The sequence below is a fragment of the Schistosoma mansoni genome (assembly GCF_000237925.1).
Source record: "Schistosoma mansoni, WGS project CABG00000000 data, supercontig 0049, strain Puerto Rico, whole genome shotgun sequence".
Classification (NCBI taxonomy): domain Eukaryota; kingdom Metazoa; phylum Platyhelminthes; class Trematoda; order Strigeidida; family Schistosomatidae; genus Schistosoma; species Schistosoma mansoni.
This window is the reverse complement of record NW_017386028.1, coordinates 336,385-344,847: the sequence shown is the minus strand read 5'-3', so window position 1 is coordinate 344,847 and position 8,463 is coordinate 336,385.

Below are 8,463 nucleotides of genomic sequence, written 5' to 3'. Positions count from 1 at the left end.
TGTTCTGTGTTTTAGACAAGTGACCTACTATCAATAATCCGTACACTAGTTAGAATAATTTAGGAAAGCTAATTCATATAAAATGGAGTATATGTTGAATCATTTTAGTTTTAATATGAACTAAGACTTAAATTATCTATAATGTTTTCAATGTTCCGTATGTCTTTTGTATATAATGCTTTTGGTTATTTTTCGGTTCTGTTAATAGCTAAATGATGCATGAGAAAATGTAATTTTTATAAGAGATTTAATTTTCAGATCTTAACATTGACTAATATTAGGCTTTTATCCGACATGTTGATCTGCGCTACGCTGACATCGTTCATAGTGGGCAGATACAGATTACTTCTGTTGCTCCAGATAGATTCTTTGGTAAAAAAAACGTTGATATCCAGAATTGATTCACTTCAAAAACGAAAAAGAGACAAGTTTTAGTTACATTATGCTTAATAAACAAATTATTTATCTATTAAACAATCGTATGCGCACTAGTGACTTGTTTTTAAATGTATATCTACAATTTTCATTGAGATGCCATGGTTTGTGAACTGAGTCAAGCCAAGAGTAAGACGGTTACCAGTCAATTGAACCAAATGTACTTTGTATTATGCATTAACCTAATTAAAGTTCAAAATAAGAACCCTTTAATTCCTACTCACGGGTATAAGTATGTGAAGCTTACCATGATGTACAAAAGCTGTATGTACTATTTTTTCATATGAAGTCGTAGATGAGTATTTATTTTTCGTCAATGAGGTTCAGTTTAGAACAAAACAACTATCCAATAACTATACACTTTTGTTATTCTTTCACAAGAAGATTGTCTTAATAGTCAAATTTGTTGTAGATTATAAAAATTCATTCGTTTCACTAAAGAACTACAATACGATTCTAAATATGGAAGCTATAAACACTCAATTGCTGTGTTCATCATGTGGTCTTTTTTCATAATATCATGTGACTACACTCAACAAAGCACATCATTTTGGTTCACTGTTCTAAGAAACAAAAAGCTTATGTTTACTTAATACTTACTACTATTCAGTACTGATCTAAATTAGATATTGTGCAGTACACACTAAGAACTTGCACTGGACAGATTGATTGAAGTTAGACATTAACACCGTTGGATGTCAGCTCAGTAGTCTAGAGGTTAAACGTTCACGCGCGAGACTGATAGGTCCTGGGTTCGAATTCCAAGGCGAGGGATCGTGAGTGCGCACTGATCAAGAGTCCCACATCCATTCAATGATTCCAGGTTTTCCAAGGTGGACTAGTTTCAACTGACTCATAATCTCAACTATTAAATTATGTATTTTGTCCATATAACTTAACTATAAATAAGATGAATCAAACAATAACATATACAAAAAAAATACAACCAATGGAATATATTTATATATAGAATTGGTTTATTGCTCTTATCTTAAGTATTATTTGATATGCATTTATCGTTTGCACACTAAATGGTCTTTTTATTGATCAGAAGGGGTTTTTTGGAGAATTTAGTATTTTCATAGTTGAAATCATGAGTCAATTGAAGCTAGACCACCATGGAAAACCTGGGAGCACTGGACGGCCGTTTCTTTCTATTGTGGGACTCCTCAGCAGTGCGCATCCACAATCCCGCCTCATGAGATTCGAACCCATGACCTACCAGTATCGCGCCAGGGCACTTAACCGATAGACCACTGAGGCGGCATCCAATGGTGTGAATGTCTAACTACAACCAATCCACGAGGTTTGAGCATCCGTTCGCCAATTGTCTTCAATGAGTTGATATCTCAACAACAGACGTGGTTGAACTCCACTGGTCACTGCTTCTCACTAGGACTCAAGGAACTATCTCTTGAAGTCAGTCACTAGTGAGCTTGCTTTATAAATTACATATGATTTTTTTCAAAAAAGACATTTTTATTTTGATGAATGAACTTCTGGAAAATTATATGCATTACAAACAAAAGTAAAAGTCTGGGATTTAAATGCAACTAAAAGTTATTAGATGACTATAAGTTATAGTTTATAGTTTACATTAGCGAACTGCGTTCATTTTGACAACTAGTGAATACCGAGAAACACTTGATACATGTTTCATCCTTGTATGAGACTCTTCATGATTGAGAAGCTATGATCAGTGAATACAACCATGTCTGATGTGAGACAGTTACCTACCAGTAAAATAGGAAGCTGGTTGAGCCTTCTTAAGAAGTGAACGATGTTGAAATGGTATACATGAGTGAGTGCTCTTAAGATTAAGACCTCATCTCGGAAGCAATTGAGTTTAATCTCCTAATGGTTTGTTGACGTGCACTACTAAGAAATTTTATAGTAGGATGAGATTGTAGTGTAGTTTTTCTCAATTTTTTAGTAGGTTTGTTACAAAGATCAGTCTTTTATGAAAACATAAAATTCCACATTCTCCACAATTCTTCTATTCTAATTCTGATTTTATCATACCATAATTTGTAATAAATTTATTTCAAGCTATGACTATCTATTTCATACAACTTTTAAAACGATCTGGAATGTTGGAGAATATATTAGAGAAACATTAAAAGCTGACAATATATGATTTTATTAGTTCCCTTGTTTATTGATTAATATTGTTATTTAAAATAAGGAAAATTCAGTTAACCATCTTCTTAAATGGGTAACATTCCTCATCAACACTTGGCTTTTTTTGTGTGATTTGAACCATATTTAGTTAAACGTGAACATTTTTTATCAATACTAGTCAAATAGGCATGTTAGTTGATTCGGTTTTGATGTCTGATGATACTTTAAGTTGTCTATATATAACTTATCGCTATTTTGTATCATCAATCACTTATAAATTAAAAAAACGACTTCGAATAGGTTATCATTAAACGTCCATTCAAAAGATAACTGTTAGGTCGGCTTACAGTAAACTCTATCAGAGCCTCCAGAGGCTCATAAAGAGACCCAACCAATCAGCGATTAATTAGAAGCTATGCTACTAAAATAACGAGATCCTGATTGGCTGTTTAACATACTGCTACTATGGAAACTCAAGGTCTCTTAATTACTATAAAACCCCTGTATTTTCTGTACATAAATGAATCCTGTAGTAAAGCGCTTCCCTCATACTTTGTGCCTTTTCTCTGGTCTTCAAGTCGGTGTATAGTTCTAGCTCGGGGGTACGGAACTAGCTTAGGGAAGCAAATATAGCGTTCACAATCGGCCAGACGTAACAATAACATTTAATGTACATTTTTATATTACAAAAAAAATGGGAATGTAAACTTGGTCATGCAAATAATGTCTAGTAAATTACCACTTTTAATGTTATGGATTGGAACTGATCATTTGACATCAGCTTCTGTGCATTCTGAGTGGATAGACTTGATACTGTCATTTGATCACAAGATTTTGCTAAACATGTGTAGTAAACAGCAACATTAGAATGAAAGTGGATCCAGCTGAAGAGTTTCAATTAGGACGAAACATGACTTTTGGATTCAATTTCAAGCCAATATCCAAGTTAAACTAAATATTATCTGAAGCCAATTTTAAAGGATTTTTCCCAGTTTACCAATATGTCAATAGAGAAGGATCAATTAAAATCCTTGGTATAAAAGAGTGGTAAAATCCAAACGCTTACGAACACATGTAGGTTCACGTTATCATCTAATTCGTTCATTAATTAGACGAAGACTTAACGCTTCAAATGAAATTTAGAATAGGAATCAAGTCATTAATTGGAGGTCAAAGACCACCATATATTGCAAATTATTAGCAAAATTGGTTTACAATTACATGAGTGGCTAATGGTGCGTTTTCATTTCATTATTATTTGCATCTTCAGTATTTTGTTTCTATATTTGTTTCTTAGTTAGGCAGCTGAAGGCGATCGACAGGAAACCTTGAATTAACCTTGAGTTCGTACTATGAACCATCCGTTAGAAAAGCGTATTTGTAATCCTAACAGAACAGACGCTCCCAGTGAGACTGAAAGTCATATAACTAAGCTTCACGATCTGAAACGTTATGGAACTATTTGGGTCCTCTTTTATTTACTATTAGACTGTGATATATACAATTGATTGGTCACTTAGATTAGTAGCGCGTCCTGGATTCCACTGCTAGTCGCTATCCATCTTTGCTAATCAGATTTAAGATATCAGCTTTCGAATCTCTTTGTGAAATTCAAAATTTAACGACTGGTAGCTTATATTTTAGAAAGATCTAGGTAGAAAATTAATTAGATTTAGTTCTTAAGATGGTTAAAATTGATAGACATGTCATTACACAGTGAATGTAAAGTTAATTAAATGAAGCAATAGCCCGTTATGCATATTGTGCTCATCAAGCATATTTGATGTGAATCAGGACCTAGTCAACAATGTTTGTGTACTATGTCTTTTCTAATAAAGAAAAATCATTTGTTTATGTTTACTATGCGTTACAGCTATTGATGACTGAAGAGCGTATTGATATCTTCAAAGATGTAGTTATAATATTCAGGTCGTCCTTCATACTCATCATTTCATCAACCTTAGAATCATAATTTTGAATAAATTGAAGAAGTGGCTTACACTGAGTCACGAAACGTCAGAAAATCTAATTTTTCTACTCATTGGGATATTACGAATATATTAATTTATTTATAACCTTAGAATCAGTTATCACAGAAATAATGGTGAATATTAAAGGGTTGTCCTGGCCTTTATATGGGCTACAAATGTTATAATGATCTCGAGTCATGAAAAAAGGACTTTAGCATCGAACCTACTTTGATTTAAATGCGGATGAGTCTATCATGGAGCCTAATAGTAATGATTTTTATAAATTTTCTACTTTTTGATTGTAAATTATTCATTTAAATCACTTGTGTTCTGACCGGCTACTAGTTGATTGAGATTTCTCTAGATAAATTTTAGAGTCACCCTAATTTGTCAGTGCAACATCTCTTCATCACATATTGTCATAGATTTATTAAATAAAATATGGAACAACATATTATCAGTGTGACTTCAGTGACTTAATCTGAATTTTCCTACTTGGCGCAATAATTTTTAAAATATTTCTAACGGGAAAATTTTACGAAAACTGAACTAAACTTCCTAGCTCTTCTAATAATTCAAATGCTACTTTTGCTGTGATCTATAACGATGCGATTCTTAGATACTGAAATACTATTACTCTGATTAAAAATTATACTGTTTTCCAAAATTTGGACACTTTACTTGCACATGAAGATCGTTTCAGACGTCGGATGGTGTTTACACAGAATTCAAATGTTGAAGTGGAATTTAAAAATACCTTAGTAAAATATTCGATTCAGTCTTAAAGTTTGACGTATAAATTAAGCTAGGAACAGAAACAGATGACACTAGTTTGTTTTAGACTTATTGACTTCCTTGCTTACCTACGCCTGTCACCCCATGGGAAAGAGTATGGGCCGCCCACAAGTATTCTCCATCCAACGCTGTTATGAACAATTCGTCCTAGTTCTTTCCAGTTGCTATTCGTTCTTTTGATGTCTACTTCCAATTACCAACTGAATTTGTTCCTTGATCTTCCTCTCTTCCTTTCCAATTCAGGATTCCATGCTAGCGCTTGTCTCGTGATGCAGTTTGATGACTTCCTCAATATCTGTCCTAACCACTTCCAGTGTCTTTCCCTAATTCCCTCTTCAGTCGGAAGCTGGTCTATTCTCTATCACAGTAGGCTGTTGCTAATGGCATCCGGTTAACGAATATTGAGTATCTTGTGTAGACAATTGTTTATAAATACTTTTATATTTTTCATGATGGTTCTGTTAGTTCTACAAGTTTCATCTCAGTACAGTAGAAATGTTTTGACGTTCGTATTGAAAATTCTGGCTTTGGTGTTGGTAGTCTGTTTTAGAAACAACTCTAAATTAGAAATAGTTTACGACAAAATTTGAGGACAATAAAAATTCCTAGAAGACTTTTCACTTTATTTCATATTTAAAACATTATAAATTAATAAATCAGGTAACTGATTGCTTGCAATTGATTCACTAACCACTTCCTAGTTCTCAGGAATTTCCTTCATTTGAATTCGAAACAGAATTTAAAAGATACAAAGTACCAAAAATGTCACAGAAGCTTCTGTTAATATGCCAAAACTAGTAACGAAATTCATTATTATGGAATATAACATGTGACATATAATCCATCGTTTATCTAGAACTCTCAGGACAGTAGCTACTGAACATTGTATAGATTAGGTATTTCTATGCTTATCTATGCTTTTGAAGTCGTTCTAGTCGAACTTTATGAATGTTCTCAACTTTATGATTCAGTAAAAAAATATTACTGATATGTTTACCTTTGTTTACTATACTGTATTAGGTGAATTAGGTATAATTTATGTCAAATAAATAGAACAGAATATTCCATTTTACAAAATATACTGGTATTATTTCTAGAAACTAGGTCATATTCTTTACAATTATGTATATACCTAAATTAATTTATTGTTGTTTTAAACTTTAACATAGTTACCATTTCATGAATACAGACCAACTATGGAAATCCAGTCAGTCAGTCAGTCACAACGTAGAACTTCGTACGTACCTACATCAGTTCGAGTTGCCATACCACATTAGCACAAAGATGCAGTTGTCCATTCAAATCCCATAGTGGTAGAAGTAGTAAGAGTATAAGTATTATGTGAAAGATAAAGGGTTGAAGGTGTTATTGAAGGAGTACAATCCAATGAAATAAGTTTGGAAAGAGAAAAAGGATAGGGACATGAAGAATTCAGAAGATCAGAATTTGGGAGAACACAAAGAGTGGATGCACCTTCACCATTGCAAACGATTTTCAGCCATGTCATTCAAGGTCTCTAACCATCGGTTGCTATCATCCGGCGAATCACAACCAGGTAGTCTACACCTACCAACATGGCTCAGTCCACTTGTCAGTGACTTCACGGATTTGTGCCACGTTCTGATCTGGTTGCTCCTAGCTTTCTTCCAACCTACACCTACACCATGAAACATTGCACGTCGGGGCAGTCGGTGATTGGGCATACGTAACACGTGTCCCAGCCATCTCAACTGATGAAGTTTCTCTACTTCATCAATCGATTTGCTATCCTTACCTATTACCCGTTTAATAACAACTGGATTACTTACCCGGTTGTCCCGGGATATACGAGCAATGCTTCGAAGACACCTATGATCGAATACTAGTAGCCTACGAATATCTTCTACTCTTGCCGGCCATGTTTCACTGCCATAAAGGAGGACGGAACGAACTGCTGCACAGTAAACCCGTCCTTTGGTTGGTAGTTGGATATCTCGCCTATGTCATAAATGACGCAAGTTGGCGAAAGCTAGACGAGCCTTTTGTATCCGTCCTGAGATTTCGTCACACACCAGACCACAAGGGCTGATGAGACTGCCAAGATAAGTGAAGCGGTCAACACGCTCAACTACTTCACTCCCTATCATTAGTTCAGGTGTCGCTGCAACCCAATCCTGAAGTAACATTTTGCATTTCGAGGGAGAGAATCGCATCCCGAACATGCCTGCATTGTTACTTATGGTGGTCAGAAGACTCTGCATTTTGTCAGCGTCTTCGCCAAATAATATCGTCGGCGTATTCTAAGTCTACAAGTGAACCTCCTGGTAAAAGTTCAACTCCAGGAGATTGAGATGATGAAAGTGTTATCTCTAAAAGCATGTCAACGACAAAGTTAAACAAGAATGGGGAGAGTAGAAATACTTAAAATGAATTAGTTTAAAGATTATAGATATATGATTCGTTTTCCTTTTAAAAGCAATTAGTCCTTTTGATAAATTTCGATAATGTAATAAGAAGACGAAGATTATCAGAAAACAAATAGAATCCAATGACCCAATAAGAGTAGAGGATAAAAATCCATCATCCTCTATTGCCAAACATATAATCGAAACAGGTCATAAGATTGATCTTAACTCGCATTTTGTGGTGTATAAAAGTGTAAAAGTGTGTATACTGAGGGTTTATTGAAGCCTTAGCCATACGAAAATTCAAACTCCCTTTGTGTATTCAAAAACAGTTTGTTTTCACCTTAAACCAACCCTGGTAATATTAGCTTATTATCCAGAGTGATTAGGTTTCAAATTGTTTTCAAATTATCCTTGTCTATTCTTACCCCCCCCCCATTTCCAGTGTAGTTGACTTTTTATTTTTATATATAAATGTTCTTAAGAAGGATAGGTGTGATCAGATTGTTCGAAACGTATTGCGCTAATATATCACATAGTTCTGATCTTATTACATTATCGACATTTTCCTTTTGTTTGAAAGATGTAACTCAGTGAGTTCTACGTGGTATGATTTAAGATTGAAAGATTATCGAATCAATGTCATATGAGATTTAGTTTATTATAAAAAAATTTTATCCATTACTAATTCATCTTACACGAAATATGAACAAAATGTATAAATTTACTTAGTATAGTTTGTTTGAATCTTTCCATTG